This window comes from Zalophus californianus, chromosome 4 (genome assembly GCF_009762305.2).
Source record: "Zalophus californianus isolate mZalCal1 chromosome 4, mZalCal1.pri.v2, whole genome shotgun sequence".
NCBI classification, from domain to species: Eukaryota; Metazoa; Chordata; class Mammalia; order Carnivora; family Otariidae; genus Zalophus; species Zalophus californianus.
Window position 1 is genome coordinate 59,772,946 of NC_045598.1, and position 17,861 is coordinate 59,790,806.

Sequence of the window (17,861 nt, forward strand, 5' to 3'; positions counted from 1 at the left end):
TTGTAACTGACAGTTTTCTTACCTAGAGTGCTTCTCAGTCAAGAGATTGTTCTCCAAAGACAGTCAGCTGGGTAAATGTCAGGAGCTCAAAAAGTAAATTATAGTGTAAACAGCATTGATATTTCTATGAATGGAAGAAAAGCATATTTATTTTTAAAATGTAGAATTTTATTTAAAACAAGTGAAAACCTTCTATTGTGACCTTTACAAGATTCCAAACAGTGACGAATTTGGTCATTACAAATAACCTTTTCCAGAAAGTGCTTTACCATTTGGGACTTTCGTTTGGTAATATATGTGAATTAATTTCCTTTCTACAAAATAACTCATGATATTAAATTTTTTATGAGATATTTTATCCTGATATTACAGTTTTATACAAATTTTAGAAGGGAAAAATGTAAGGGAGCAACTATATGGTAGTTTATCATTTTAACGTATTTGGAGGAAATCATTCAGTCATTTTCTTTTCTTCCTTCTCTACAGAATGATATTGGATTTGTGTGAGCTTTGTTGGTAGTTATTTCTCCCAATGTTCTTTATAGAGCTTGGTAGAATTCTATTCAGAAGCTTCATTCTAAAGCAGTTTGCACCTTAGCAAATAGGTTGGATTCTCCGACAGCATTGTTAAGTCATTTGGAATCTGGTTCTACATTTCACCATATAAATAATATTGTGTATAGTGGTTTAAGGGTATGTCCCATGTTAGTCTGCACTATTTTTTTTAGCTCCTGGGGACTCAAAGAGAATATATATGTGTATGTATTCTAGAATGTATAAGGTATATAAGATTATAGAAAATTAAATATAAAGTTATGAAAATAAATAAAAGAGTAGACAAATACTATAAGTCCTAAGTAGATTACATAATAACATCTCTATTGGAATATGGATTTAGACATTTTTCAGTTATATATGAAAGACAATGAACTTTCTTAATCACTGTCTAAAACGTTAGCCACAAATTCTATCCTTTTACCCATTTTACACTTCTTCATAACTTTTATCATTATTGATATTATTTGTTTATTTCTTCTTCCACTGGAATAAAGGCCTCATTGATGCAGTTATGTTTGTTTTGTGTAAGTTCTTGTGGTATCCCCAGGAGCTAGAACAGTGACTAGCATATGGTAAGCACTAAATAAATATTTGTTGAATGAATTAATAAATAAATGAATACTAATTCAAAGGCTTAGTTGCTTTGAAACGTGATCCACCTTGGTAACACATGCTTAGATGCATGTTTATCTTCCATACTACAAACAAGAATAAACTACATCTTACTGGGAAGAAATTTTTATTTTTTATTTTTTTATTTTTTTTAAAGATTTTATTTATTTATTCATGAGAGACAGAGAGAGAGAGAGAGAGAGGCAGAAGGAGAAGCAGGCTCCCAAAGGGCAAGGAGCCTGAGCGGGACTCGATCCCAGGACCCTGGGATCATGACCTGAGCCGAAGGCAGACGCTTAACCATCTGAGCCACCCAGGCGCCTGGGAAGAAATTTTTAGACACCTACTTAATAACTGCTTTTCAGGTAGATTTCTTGTCTGAACCATTTTCCCCTAATCCAAGTGTCCTTCCTCAGCAGTTGTTTGGCTCGCCCCCTTTCTCACTGGCCTCAAAGCCATGACTCAAGTAGGCCACCTGTTTTCTCTGCTTCACAAATCAGCCGCTACATGGTTTGAAGTTGCCCAGGAAGATAATGAAGTGGATGAAAGAGAGTTACTATGAAGCCCTGTGTTTGGAACCTGAAGAACTAAGAGAAATCTCCACATGCTTTATCTGTGTGTGTCAAAAAGACCTATGGGAGGCACAGAGGTGATAATATGGACTATTATTTTTTTTTATTTTTTTATTTTTTAAATTTATTTATTAGAGAGAGAGAGAATGAGAGATAGCACGAGAGGGAAGAGGGTCAGAGGGAGAAGCAGACTCCCTGCTGAGCAGGGAGCTCGATGTGGGACTCGACCCCGGGACTCCAAGATCATGACCTGAGCCGAAGGCAGTCGCTTAACCAACTGAGCCACCCAGGCGCCCCAATATGGACTATTATTAATGGCACTGGCCAACCATATCTCCTGGTTTCTTTGTTTCAGAGACAAGCACACTACCCATACCTACAGAAAATGTGTCCCCTTATTGACACACAAAAGATGCAATAAACACATAAAGTATTATTAATTTTGCAATGTTCTTATTTAACAGAGATGATATGGGAATTAAGCTTTACCTTGATGAATACTGACCTGGAAATTTATTTGTCTTGAGGATCTGTCTGATTCCACATCGGAAATACATAAACTGAAAAACAATGGTAAAAGAATAATGAATCAGAATCACGCAAACTGTGAACTAGTGTGCAAAGGCCAGAAGTTAAATATAAGTCACAAACCCCACAAATATCTATTAAGCACCAACTCATGCAAAGTACAGAATAAGAAGAGTGAAAGAACATGATGGAAATCCTGATTTCAATTTCACAAACTTATTTTTTATGAGCATCTAGGATGTTCCAGGCACTACAAAAAGCACTGAGGATTCAAAGACAACTACCCTACTGAAATTTGGCATATGCCCCCCATGCCAATTCTAGTTCCATATTATAAATCATTTCTATTTTCTCATTTAAATATTTTTATTTTTATATTTTAAAAACATTTTAGGCATGTAATTACCTCATATATTTCATATTGTCTTGGTTAAGTATATTAAAGTCACATGTACTGTAGTAGCTTTGCTTTTACTATGACTACTTACATCTTGAGTATATAAACACAATATAACCTTAAATCAATATACATCTCAAAGAATCAGGTACTTTGTGAGATTTTATGCCTAGAACCATATTCTGACGTGAAAAATATTTTCAGTGAAGATGACAGGCATATATAATCTGAAAAATGCAAATTCAAAGAGAAGATAATAAGAGTGTCTGTGGAAAACATGCATGCTTTCAAAAAAATGTTTGACTAAAAAATCAATACAATGGGGTTTAGGTTGCAGTTTAAGATAATAGTCACTACTCTGTGGGAATGTATTTTGTGGCAAGAACGATGCTAGATGCATTAGATTCTCTACCTCTAATCTTAAAAACAATTCTGACAATTTGATATTTTTCTGATTTTATATAAGGTGAATTTAGTCTTAGGAAATTTAAGATTTGCTAGAAATCAGGTAAAACTAGAGCAGCTGGGTTTCATTTCTCAAGATACCCTCACACTTCAAAGTCTCAGTCTTTTCCATTAAAGTATGCTGACTCTCCATCCTTAATTGATTGAACTAATCAAAAATGACACCTCAAATTACTTAGAAGTACTCCTTTAAAATCTTGCTTAATAACACTGATCCCACCAATCAAATATCATCTTACTGTCTAAATACTCCTGAAGTTTTTAGCATCTTTACCTTTTTAGAAATTGTTTTTTCTCATAGCATTATTACTTACCTGTTTTGGCTTTATTAATAAATTATATGGAATACTGACATCAAGTTTAAGCATATATTAGGCTAAAAAAATTAAAAGGCTGTGTAAATCTTTATCCCCTAGCCAACTCAGCATATCTAAAGGAAATTTACATATTAGCTTATCACAGCTAATATGAGCAAAACTCAATACTGATTATATAATATTAAAAGGCTTCTTTTTTCCAAGGTGCCTGCATCACAGAGGTGCCCTAGCTTGCACCTCTCCTAATGACATTTTATATATGTATATCTCCTCAAATAGGAAAGGACATTTTTACTTCGTTGTATCTATAAGTATACCAATCCCCTACAATATGGACAGTCTTCCTGTGGCTGGCAGAATAATGATTCCCTTCTTCCCAAAGATGTCTACAACCTAATCCCTGGAACTTGTGATGATGTTATGTTCCCTGGCAAAGCTGAATTAAGATTGCAGATAGAATAAAGATTGCTAACCAGCTGATTTTGAGAAGCTAATCCTGTATTATCCAGGTACATCCAATGTAATCGCAAGAGGGTTTCAGAGAGAGCAGAGACTATGGAAAGTATCAGAGTGATGTGATAAAGGTTGGACCGGTCATTCTTGCTTTGAAGATGGCAGGAGGGCAGCATGAACTAAGGAAGGCAGGCAGTCTCCAGACGCTGGAAAGGCAAGAAAAAAATGGATTCTGCCCTGGAGCCTCCAAAAAAAAAATGTAGCCCTTCCAACATTTTGATTTTAGCACAGTGAGACCTTGTTTTGGACTTCTGAACTATAGAAAAGGAAGATAAAAACTTGTGTTGTTTTAAGCCACTACATTTATGGTAATTTATTACAGCAGCCACAGAAAATTGATACACCTCCCTTGACTGCTCTTCCTTCTAGGCCAACAGCAATCTTGGTAGATGTCAGCATATGAGGATATGTCAAATTCAGATTTCCTTTATTACACTTTTGTTTAGTTCTTGGCAATTGGTAATTCCTTTGTTAGAAGACCAGGAAAGAGATATTTTCCCACAGTAAAGTTCTGGTCTTGTGGTATAGACGTAGGTCATAGGTACAGATCTTAATTCTATGCTTTGAAAGGCTATTTCATTCTACCTGTTAATCTTGAACATACTTTTTTGAGAGAATGAATTGCTGAATGAATAAGCATAAAACAACCTAATGTTTATCCTCCTACTACTATATGTGTGAATTTTTCTTCCCAGGACAAAGAGTTAATTTTGATTTTTTCCAGTGGAACAAAAGTAATTTGCTTGGCAATATACAAATTTGAATTACCTTAACCCTAAATCACTCACATTTTCTAATCTTTAGAGGAGGGTAAAAATAAGAACATCAGAGCAAGTTCTCCATCCAAACAACATTTAGATGTCACAATGCAAATTTCAACTTCTGTGTCTATTATCCCATATCCCCAAATTATATTTTCAAGCTAGATCAATATTGCTTTTATATTCCAGAAACAGATAGTTAGTGTTATATGGTAAAAGAGAGAGGAGCGGGAGGGGGATTGAGAAAGAGGAAAAGAATACATGGGAGTTTTAGCCCCACCAGGATGTTCTTCAGCTTGTGTAATGTCTAGGAATGTGTAAAGGAAAACTCCATTTAACTTATGCCCATTTGGGAAAAATCTGCAATCTATATTTCATTTTTATAAGATATTTTCATATCCTTGGGAAGACATGGCAGCAGAGACACTCCTGCTTCCTTGGAAATTCAGAGGGGCCTCTTGTATTCATTAACCTTTGTCATTTCCGTTCTCTTCTCAAGCTGAGACAGCTGTACTTTGATAATATTTTACCTGTTTTTGTGCTGGGCTCCTCTCTTCTCTGCTAAATCTGATGGAAAGGTTGGCCTCTTGTCTTTCCCACGAAAAAATGCTATTTCTTGCAGGATAAACGTTTAATTATTTATTTTCTTCTCTACTTTGCTTTTTGGAACAAACTATGTTTTAACATCCTCCTTTGAGTTATGAAGAGATATGAGGATAAGAGATGAAGCGAATGACTTCTGAATGCAATAGCATCTATTGCTTACACTAATCATCTCAGTCTTCCCTCAGGAATGGTAGTTCTCTACAGAAAGAACCTGGATGTTAGAAAGCCAGCACCTAGCCCAGACATGCAGTCCATTTCTTGTTATCATCCCTGGTGTGTGGCTCATTTTCCCTGTACAGTTCTGTGAGTTTAAACTTCAAATATTTCCCAGGGGTCTATGAATAAGACATGTAGATAAGCCAGAGAGCAAATGTGGACCAAAATACCAGCCTTATTAATGACCAGTCAACATCCTATTGTTCCCTCATTATCTCACCCCATTCATTATTATTTAGTAAACAATTCAATTGTGGTGGATATAACAATTTTGAAGAGTCAGGTATGGTAAGTTTTATGAAAAACTAGTAAAGCCGATTAAGGAGAATAGAGAGTGATGGGAGAAGGGAGGCTACTCTTCTGAGCAATCCAAGGTTTCTTTGTTTTCTTCTGAACAGGGAAGTAAAGAATGTGCATACCTTAATAATGACTATTGAAGGCAGAGGAAACAGCTTTTGCTTGTTGGTGGCCAAGCAAGGAATGAGAGAGATGGGGGAAATCATAAGTAATAGTCTCAGAGAGAAAGGAGGACCTAATTAGTAACACCCTAAAAGGAGAGCTCTTGGGTAAAAGCTGGACTGGAATCAGGTCGTCTACTTCCCCAGGCCAAACCTTGAGATCTGTTCACTCACATGTTCCCTCGGAGTCTGATAGCTTAAGAACAATGATTAGAAGCCCAGGTATTTGGCTCATCTTAATGAGCCTTGGGCAGAGAGTGACATGGGAAGTAGCAAAGACAATCAGGGCACCAGAGAAACCTGGTTCTGTCCATTACAAATGTGGTCCAATGGCTAGCAAGCTTTGGCCAGCCATTCTTTCTCTTTTGGGAAAGAGTAAGTAAATGGATGAAGATGGAAAGTTCAGGTATGTATGCTTCAACCCTTGGTTATCCCATGATGGAGAGAGCTATGTGGAAATCTCCTTAATGAATACTGAACCTAGGAATAAAAATATGTCCTGTTAAAATTTGTCATTAGCTAGTAATGATGCAGCTAATCATTTTGAAAGTCATCTGATATATGAGAGATGCTGTGGTATAAACCTTCTAAAAAACACTATTTTTTAGTGATTTGCCAGTGATACTTATTTTATTATTTGCTTTAGTATGTCCATAAGAAGACTGCTGAGTGGACATTAATTGTGAAATGTTAACATAATATAGATTTTTTTTTATGATTCCAGACAAAAATGTGATAGTTTATTTACTGTTACTATATTAGGACTTTTTTAAAAATTAATTTTCTATAAACTTGATGAAAATAATCACAGGCAGATGTAAAGATGATAAGTCTCAAAGGAAATCAATACTGAGTCAATATTTTTCTTACCTGTTTTTTACTTTCTACTGAAAATGATTAATTACAATAATATTAACCTCCATATGTTTAATAATAAGAACTCAACCCCATAGATGAACTAATCTTTTAACAAAGGTAAGATATGACATGGTAACATGACCACTCCTCTTCACATAAACTCCAACCCAGTTTTTTCAATAGATGCTGATGGTTTGAGATGAATTGCAAATGTGATTATAACTTTTTTTGTTTTGATCATAGAAAACAGAAGATGCTTATGAATGAGTCATAAAAATGATGGGGGAGGTTAATTCTTTTGTTTTTCTCCCCAATAAAAGTAGGTTAGCTTGTTGTTCCTGTTTATTGAAAAGAATCACTTGTTAATAAATTCACACCAAAGAGATGAATATAGAAAAAAAAAAACTGCTTATAATAATACTACACTCGGGGCACCTGGGTGGCTCGGTTAAGCATTTGCCTTTGGCTCATGTCATGATGCTGGGGTCCTGGGATGGAGCCCTGAATCTGGCTCCCTGTTCAGTGGGGAGCCTTCTTCTCCCTCTTGCTCTCACCCCGCTTGTGCTCACTCTCTCTCGTGCTCTCTCAAATAAATAAAATCTTTAAAAAGAAATAATACCATACTCAAAAATAATCATCGTTAATGGTTCTCTGTATATTCTTCCAAATGTTTTTATTTTCTGGCTTATATGGCTTTTTAGAAAAATAGGATAATAATGTACATATTGTTTTGAATACTTTTTCCCCCTACAATACACTATACTGTGGTTCTATTTCCATGTCAAAAAATATATATCTAAGTCATCTCTATAAATTGCTTTATAACTATAGTGGACATTCCAGATATATATATGTATAATATCTATCATATTTATAATATATTGGAATGTCCACATTTTAGAACATGTCAACATTCCATATTTTATTCAACATATTATAAATAAAATTATGGTGAATAGCCATGCATGGTGATTTTGCAGACTTTTGCAGGGCAGCATGGATGAAGAAAATTATTACAAGAAAAATGTATTCATGTTTTATAATTTTGGGCACATATTGCTAAATTTTCTGCAGAAAATGTATGTGATTTTTTGCACTATTAATGTATGAGAGTGATTATTACAAGACTATTTATACTAGAAAATATTAATTTCTTCATCATACAAGAAGGGCAGCTAAATGTTTTCTGTAAAATAACTGGAATTGGAAATAAATCTTTCTTAAAAATTTGATTTTATTAATGTTTTGATTATAAAAGCAATTTCTCATTTTATTTTATACATTTAGTTGTGAGTGAAGCTAAACATCTTCATATTGTTAATGTCTTCTTGAAATTTTTCAATTGTGTTCTTTACCTATTTTTAAAAGGATTTTTCATATTTACTTATTTATTAGTACTTTTTATATCTTATGAACATTCACTATGTTAGGATCTCTTTTTATATTTTCATTACTTGACTGTGTCATTTTTGTTAAATTGTCATTCTGAAATACACAAATTTATGATAATTCTTTTTCATTACATCTGCCTCTGTTGAGATCATATGTTATTTGTTTGCCATGTTTTACTGTGGATAAATCTCATCAAACAACTAAAGATTTCAATTGTTCTTGTAAGTTATCTGATTTCATGGAGAAATGATTCAGTTACAATGAGTACTATAGGTAATTTGTATCTGGCCTACAAATGTGTTCCCTCAAAAGAGAAAAAAGAATACCCAATTTTCTGAATCCTACTATTCATTAAATTACTGATCTATTTCTTTCATCAGTTAATTATCAAACGTCTCCAACATGTCGTTTACATCTCTGGAGTCCAATGTCTGTTCCTATTCCTGGCTACGGTGACCTGCTAGGTGAAGAGTTTCTGGGCCTCTTAGCTGTTTTCATCCCACTCGAGCACTCTTCCAGGTAAAACTGTATTTTATTATAGTTTTTTTTCCCCCCTTGGCAGTATCTCCCTTTTATAATCTTCTCTTGGTTTACCTCCTACACAATCTCCTTCAGTGACTTCTCTTTGTCCTCACTCAATTAAGTTACGCTTTCAACCCTCAGCTTGTCTCTTGTAACAGGAACATCTTAAATGAGGGTGTATGCTCATGTGGGCTCCACTACTATCTCCGTGTAGCTGATTCTTGGATCTGTAACCTTGACCTATGACTTGGAACTAGGCCTGATAAATGTTGAATAAAATTAATGAGTGAATGAATGGAAAGGGTGATAACACATAACGTGGGATTAGAAAATCTGTGGTTTGTAGTGCTGTTATGGCATTTATTCAGCAACTATTTACTGAACATTTACTGTTACTGAGGTTATGGTGATAAATTGTTAATATGCAAGTCTCAGGAAAAATCACGTCCCTGGATTTTAAAATGGGATTTATAATGCTTTCTTACATTCAGGGCTTTTTGAGCCTCAAGATATATATAATGCATATTAAAGTAATTTGCTTAATTACTTATAACGTTATTGTTAAGAGAAACAAAAGGTGGAAAAGTACACAACTTTTCCAAAATAATTTGAGAAGAAAAAAAAGAAAATATGGAATGAAGTACTCAGAGCTGAAGCTATTAAGAAATCCAGCTATTAAAATAGCCAGAGTGAAATTCAAGCTAGAGAGAAGGCTCTATTAAGGTTGCATGCCTTTAGACAGAATATTGGAACGTCTATAATATATTGTGATCTGAATTTAAGACCAGATAAAGTGGAATCTTGTTGTGTAGTTTGAGAATGCTTTTATATGAAAAGACATATATTATATGGTAAAATCCTCATAAAAAAAATAAAGGTCACCAGGTTGTCTAAGAATGAAATTCCCTTGATGGCTAAGTTAGAACCTGACTTTCAGCCTCCCTGTTCAGGACCTATCATTATGCACACACACCTAGGCATTTTGTCTGATTGGAAGTAGAGAGGGGAGAAATTGCTGTACCAAACCACATTGTAGGGATAACCATAAGTCTTCCTCTGAGTTTTACGTAAGTTAAAGATGAATCAGATCAGGAAAGCTCTACAAGTCTCACACATGTGTTTCAGACTCAAATTGACTAGAAAGAGACCAAAGAATTGCCAGTGTCTTCAACCCCTTGCCCAGGGCAGCTCTGGACTCCCATTATGGCTTTGGGAAAGACTTTTTCCAAGTTTCCCCACACACGAATAAGAATGTTCCTTCGTTTGCAAATCTCTGTTCTTGCAACAAGTCAGAGAAAAATCAGAGAACATTAGAGATCATCAGAGGTAAACAGTATGTGATTACTGTCTTTCGTTGAATTTGGACTTGGAACTACTCTTATCACCACTAAAGATGCACTCTCTTTATAAAAAAAAAAAAAGGAAATATTTACTATTCTGATTACAAAAGGAATAAACATTAGTGATGAAAAATATAGAAAGTTACAGAAATTTTAAAGAAACACAAGAAAAAAAATCTTAAAAAAAAAAAGAAGGAAGGGGCGCCTGGGTGGCTCAGTCGTTAATCGTCTGCCTTCAGTTCAGGTCATGATCCCAGGGTCCTGGCGGGAAGCCTGCTTCTCCCTCTCCCACTCCCCCGCTTCTGTTCCCTCTCTTGCTGTGTCTCTCTCTGTCAAATAAATAAATAAAAATCTTAAAAAAAATAAAATAAACAAGATGAACTCACTAATGAAGGAGAGATTGTTCTAAAAATTTGTTTTTTTTTTTTTTACATTTTTTCTGGTTTAATAGTATGATGTAAACTTCTCATTGTGTTTTGTAATACTTTTGAATACTTGTTTTGAATACTTAAAGTATTCTTAATAATGTATGATAGACTATCCTTGAATGCATCTCAATTTCTTAGGTTGAACTATATGAAACTGTTGTGTATCCAAATGCTGGATATCAGTAATTACATATCACAAACTTAATATATAACTAGTTTTTAAAGACTGGTTATTGCAGTTGTTTCTAATGTTTTAATATTATTTTTTTTAAGATTTTATTTATTTATTTGAGAGAGAGAGAATGAGAGAGAGAGAGAGAGCACATGAGAGGAGGGAGGGTCAGAGGGAGAAGCAGACTCCCTGCTGAGCAGGGAGCCCGATGCGGGACTTGATCCTGGAACTCCAGGATTATGACCTGAGCCGAAGGCAGTCGCTTAACCAACTGAGCCACCCAGGCGCCCTAATGTTTTAATATTATACCCTTTATTTTTTTTGTGTTTTTGGGAAGTTAATTGGCAAAATAACAATAAAAAGTAACTATGTGACACTTACTCATAGGATGTTATTAAGTATTTTTATTCTATTGGCATTTGTATTAGTCCTGAAGTATTAAATTAAAAATAGAATATATAATAATATACATTTTAGTATAATCAAGTCTAAAGTAATATATAATCATAGAAAATAACTGAAATTTAACTGTATGGAATTTATCTTTCATCACTGAGTATGTGTGTATATAATGTGAGAAACATTATACATGTTTCTATGTATAATTTGTTAGGGTTTCAAGGGTTCTATGAAGAAAAATTGTTTATATTTGGACAAATTGCTCTGAAAACATATTTCTGCTTCAAAAGTATCCCTGGTTTCACAGAATTGTATCATTTAATAAATTTTATTTTCAATTTAGGTTTGATTTTGCAGATGCTATGAGACACATGTATACAGGAAAAAAATATAGGAAAAGAAAAGGCAATTAACCCTTATTAATTTCTTATTATGTGCCAGACCCTTTCTCTCTACTTGTTTATCAAGTAATTTAATAGTCTCATGAACACATGCTGATCGATAGGGCATGGGGTTGTCATATTTAAGAAAAACAGAAAACAATACAAGATGTCAAATTTGAATTTCAAATAGAAAACAAATACCTTTTTGTTAGTACGAGCATGCCACATGCAATATTGGGGATATAATTATACCAAGAGTACTCTTTCTATTTCTGAAATTCAAATTCCCCCAGCTTACTGTATTTTATATGTCTATTTAAATAGAAGCAAGTTCAACAGTTTAACAGATTTTTCCATATGGCAATGTGAGCTGAGGTCAGTCAGATCTTCTAATTTTTCAATAGAATCAGAGAATTCACATTCCAACATGATTTTTCCTAATTTTCATATGTTCCCAAATAATTAAAACATTTTAAAATACAGTTTAAAGTGAATAACACATGTCCACCGGCCGTGTCTGGTGGTTGCTGATACACGATATGATAATAGGTCAGTGTTCCTCACATTCCAAAGCATATAAGAGTTATCTGAGGATTTTGTTAAAATGCAGATTCTAATTCACTAAGTCTGAGGAGTAGCCTGGAATTCTATATTACTAACAAACTTCCAGGTGGAACCAAGAGTTGCCTGCTGCTGACCGTATTTTGAGTATTAAGAAATGAATTGCAGGAAAGTAAAGGAAGGAAAAAAGAAGGAAAATGGAAAAATAGAACAATATCCAACATAGTAAAAGGGGACACTTGAAAGAGTTGGAAGAGGTAAGGCAAAAGTTTTCATTCATCTATTCTTATTCTTCAAATCAGAAAGCTAATCCCCTAACATAAAGACTAAAATCAAAACAAATACAAATAACTGATATCTGATTCACTTATCACATAAAACATTTTAATAAGATGATCTTAATTCTTTGGAAGAAACTAAGAAAACAGAAAAATCAGCAACTCACACCACAAATAATGAAGTGTTAGCTATATGCACACAAATGCCTGAACACATACATATGTATATGTAATATATAGGTATATTTTCACAGACTCCTACCACCTTGTGATTCAGCTGCCCCTTGAGGAATGTTAAGGTGGATATCCAGAGATAAATATCAAGGTAGAGAGGTGCTTGGGTGGCTCCATCCTTAAGCGTCTGCTGGGTGGCTCAGTCATTAAGTCTGCCTTCGGCTCATGTCATGATTCCAGGGTCTTGGGATCAAGGCCCGCATCGGGCTCCCTGCTCCGCGGGAAGCCTGCTTCCCCTCTCCCACTCCCCCTGCTTGTGTTCCCTCTCTCGCCATGTCTCTCTCTGTCAAATAAATAAATAAAATCTTAAAAAAAAAAAAATCAAGGTAGAGTTTTAACTGCCTCTGTTGATTGACGGCTCCAATCATGAAAGTACAATTAACCACTATGCCTGTCAGTCAGTGATTGGTCACTGGGAAAGGCAAAGATGAGACCAGGGTAATGAAGGAAAGCAGGGTAATGGGAAATGCAGAAAGGCGAAGAAATGTCCAGTGTAACTATCTGCTAAGGATTAAAGCATCTGTTCATCTTTTTGAGAAAAGTGGAGGTAGGATTGAGAGAGGTGAGGAGAGATGGAGAAAGATGAAAGAGAAAAGAAACTTTAAACATGCTACCCAACAATGAGGTTTTAGATTATAGGACTGTATAATGCATTTTATTTCCTAGAGTTTAGTATGCCTATCCAAACTGGACAGGTGTTCAGGAGCTTACTGTGAATGTTGAGAATTCAACACGGGGACCAAGGTACGTAGCTGTGGGAACCTCTGTCAAATCAATGAAATAATTACACCCATGCAGTTAAAAATCCTACTAATTCCAAATAGATATTTTGAGAAGGATTAGTCCATATGGTCATGCTTAAAGTTACATAACTTTTTCTTGGCTTAAAATTATCCCACTTAGAAAGTTGAAATTGATTTTTTTTCTATTAAAAGAAGCATTTTAATCTAGGTAAACAGTTTGTTAGCAATTTGCCTTTCAAAAATAAGGATGACTTTTGTAAGGGCAATTCCTACTGAAATTGTAGCAGCATATATTAACGACCATTACCATTAAAAAACAGGAAAATCACCACTACTTAAAAAAAAAAAAAAAAAAAGATCAGGTCAGGTTTACCTTTATCCAGGGTTGTCTAACCCAAAAGTGATCCTATATATGTAACCATTCACTGGGATTATGAACTTTTGATTTTCTCTAACAGGAGTTTTTTCTTTTATACTATAAATTCTGGAATAAAGTGAAGCTGAATTTGCTTAAGCCAGTGGTTCTCAAAGTGTGGTTAGGCATAACAACATAGTACAACAGGCATAACTTGGGAACTTGTTACAAATGCAAATTACTGGGCTCTATCCCAGACCTATTTAAAGAGAAACTCTTTGGTGTGGGATCAAGAAATGGGTCTATCTAAATGCCTCCAGGGCATTCTCATGTTCACTAAAGTTTGAGAATCAAAGACTCACTCAATGATTGCTTCCTTTTTTAAGATTTTCTTCCCTTCAGCATGTTTCCGAAAACCCCTAACCTTGAGATATCCCTAGGGGCAGAAGTGACTCTTACCATCAAGGTGAGCGGATGACTACCTGAGGCTACCTGTTTATGATTGTGAAGTAATTTTGAATACTGCAACTTTTAGTAGCATTCCTAAATAGTAATGTCCCTACTTCATGCTCACAGATATGGCTTGTGGAAACAAAATTGTATTGTGTAAATGTGTAACTTTTTTAAAATGTGAAACTGATTTCAGGTTTAGGAACATTTTGTTTGCAGAATTTATTTACAAATAGCAACTCAAAAATGTATGTGTGCATTATATAAAATATAAACCAGTTACACTATTACTTCATTGAAACTATGGTTACTGCAATTTGTACTATTGTAAATCTTATCCTTGAATTACATTCAGAACTATCATACAATAAGTGAATTGAGTCAGAATTTTGCAGTGTCTTGAATACCTATAGTTAAGGAATGGAGTGGTTTATTTAAGATTGCCATCAGGAGAATTAGCTCACCAAGTTGGGGTTAGCACTCAGCATAGGTCTTAGTGACCAACTCACACCCACTACAAAAGTGAATCTCCTTGGTAACTAGAATGCAGTTGGTCAAGTATCTGTGGTTCTGTACATAAGGCAGGAAAAGATTGCTTGAAAAAGGTTATGCAAAGAGGCAAATATTAGTGACTTGAGAAAAATGTATCTGGCTTCTTCCTGAGATGTATAATTAGAGCCTCTTAGAGAAACATTTAAAGAGGTTTCAAACTACTAATGTGCACCCCCTTGTTTGATCTTACTACTAGGTAACTAGGCCAAAGGTATTAAATTTTGCTCCTCGTTACTTTTTTAAAAAAAAGTATTTATTTATCTTAGTAATCTCTACACCCAAGGTGGGATTCAAACTCATGACCCCAAGATCAAGAGTTGCTTGCTCTTCCAACCGAGCCAGCCAGGCACCATGGCTTCTTACTACTTTAAACACATCTTACTTACCAGGCATCACTGCGTGTAGAGATGATTAAAATACTCTTGGAGATGTTCGGATAGCTTGCAATCTCTTCAAGAAAGGGCACTGTTTTGATGGATACACATTTAATATTTATTCATAATCACACAATTATTTAAATTTAGTGCATGGCATGATTTAGAATTATAGTATTTACTAATATGATGTAAAACTTACATAAGATTTACAGTATTCACATTTGTGGCATGTATTACACTTATGCTAATAAACTCATTATGAATTGCTGATGCAGACAACAAAAATGTATTCAGTAAGGGTACTTCAGAAAATATTTTTGTTAATTAGGTAAAATCATTTATTAAATTTCTATTATTTTTCAAACAATTTGGTATAATTTAGAAATTAATTGAATGTGACAATAAGCTTAAGAGTGTGTTCATCAACAACTACAGTTTTGACACTGCTCCATAAGGCCACGTTTTTGTTTGTTTTATTTAGTGAGATTGGGAGGTACAGACCTGTCACTTAATTAAACTTGTAACAGATATATGAAATATTATACCTGTTAAGTTATTGCCAATGATTATTTAGTAAGAGAAATAATAAAACAAGAATTAGATTATGGTTATTGATATAATTAAATGTTATAAATTAATCAAATTAATCAATTGCACTAGTCTTTCAGACATCAAGTGTGAAGGATTTTATGAAATTAGCATCTCAAATATTCCAGTTTTTGTGAGATCAAGAAAATGCATTTAAACTTGTGGTCAAAAAGTTGAAAGTGTTACAAAGCCAAATTTTGAATGTTGCATAAATGGGCTTCAGAGCAAAATCCTTAGAATGTAGAGTATCTAGCCCCTAGGAATTATGAAAACCTTAAAATACCACCCTATTTAAGTTTGAGATTACCACTGCTCTTTAGCAAATTGCTGTATGACGATGGATATATAAGTAAGATGAACCATCAGTATTTAAGGATGAAGGTGAAAATGGTGAGGAAATATTAAAGATATTCGTCATAAAGCACCACCTGGAATTCACCCTGACTTTAAAATCAGCCCCAGATAAATATGTCAATGGATAAGAAATACTACAGCAACCTTTCATCTAGCCAAATAATAAGATTGCTGTTGAACATAAAATAAACCCATGGACAATTGCTAAACTTTATCTTTCTCAAAGCCTAAGATTTTTCTTCCTAGAATTTATATTACTTTGGAAAATAAAATATCCTTGGAAAATAAAATATAAAAATAATTTTCTCTTTTTTCAGCACTGACCTTTTCCAGGTCCCTGAGTCAATTTCTCTAGAGCTAGAATCACTTGGCCTTAAGCATGTAGGTTAAGCTCTGCCCCATTGTACTGCCTGTCCTGATTCTTTTTTCTTTCCCCATTTTTTGTAGTATTTCATTTTTTTTTCTTCCAAGATTTTATTTAAATTCAACTTAGTTAACATATAGTGTAGTATTAGTTTCAGGAGTAGAATTTGGTGATTTATCGCTTTCATATAATACCCAGTGCTCATCACATTAAGTGCCCTCCTTAATGTCCATCACCCATTTACCCATCCCCCCACCCACCTCCCCTCTAGAAACCCTCAGTTTGTTCTTCATTGTCAAGAATTTCTTATGGTCTACCTCCCTCTCTGTTTTTATCTTATTTTATTTTTCCTTCCCTCCCCCTATGTTCATCTGTTTTGTTTCTTAAATTCAACATATGAGTGAAATCATACGGTATCTGTCTTTCTCTGACTGACTTATTTCAGTTAGCATAATACTCTCTAGCTCCAACCACGTCATTGCAAATGGCAAGATTTCATTTCTTTTTGATGGCTGAGTAATATTCCATTATATATATAAAATATACCATTTATATATATACCACTTCTGCTTTATCCATTCATCAGTCGATGGACATTGGGCTCTTTTCATAATTTGACTTTTGTTGATAATACTTCTATAAACATCGGGGTGCATGAATTCCTTTGAATCAGTATTTTTGTATCCTTTGGATAAACATGTAATAGTGCAATTGCTGGGTCATAGAGTAGCTCTACTTTTTAACTTTCTGAAGAACCTCCATAATGTTTCCCAGAATGGCTGGACCAGTTTGCATTCCCACTAACAGTGTTAAAGGATTCTCCATTCTTCACATCCTCACCAACATATGTTGTTTCCTGACTTGTTAATTTTAACCATTCTGACAGGTGTGGGGTGGTATCTCATTGTGGTTTTGATTTGTATTTCCCTGATGATGAGTGATGTTGAGCATTTTTTTCATGTGTCTGTTGGCCATTTGTATGTCTTCTTTAGAGAAATGTCTGTTCATGTCTTCTGCCCATTTCTTAACTGGACTATTTATCTTGGGGTGTTGAGTTTGATAAGTTCTTTATAGATTTTAGATACTAGTCCTTTTTTTGATATGTCATTTGAAAATATCTTCTCCCATTGGATAAGCTGCCTTTTAGTTTTGTTGATTGTTTCCTACACTGTTCAGAAGCTTTTGATCTTGATGAAGTCCCAATAGTTCATTTTTGCTTTTGTTTCCCTTGCCTCTGGAGATATGACTAGTAAGAAGGTGCTACAGGCAAAATCATAGAGGTTACAGACTATATTCTCTTCTAGGATTTTGATGGTTTCCTGTCTCACATTTAGATCTTTCATCCACTTTGAGTTTATTTTTGTGTATGGTGTGAGGAAATGGTCCAGTTTCATCTTCTGCATGTGGCTGTCCAATTTTCCCAACACCATTTATTGAAGAGACTGTCTTTTTTCCATTGGACATTCTTTCCTGCTTTGTCGAAGATTAGTGGACCATGGAGTTGAGGG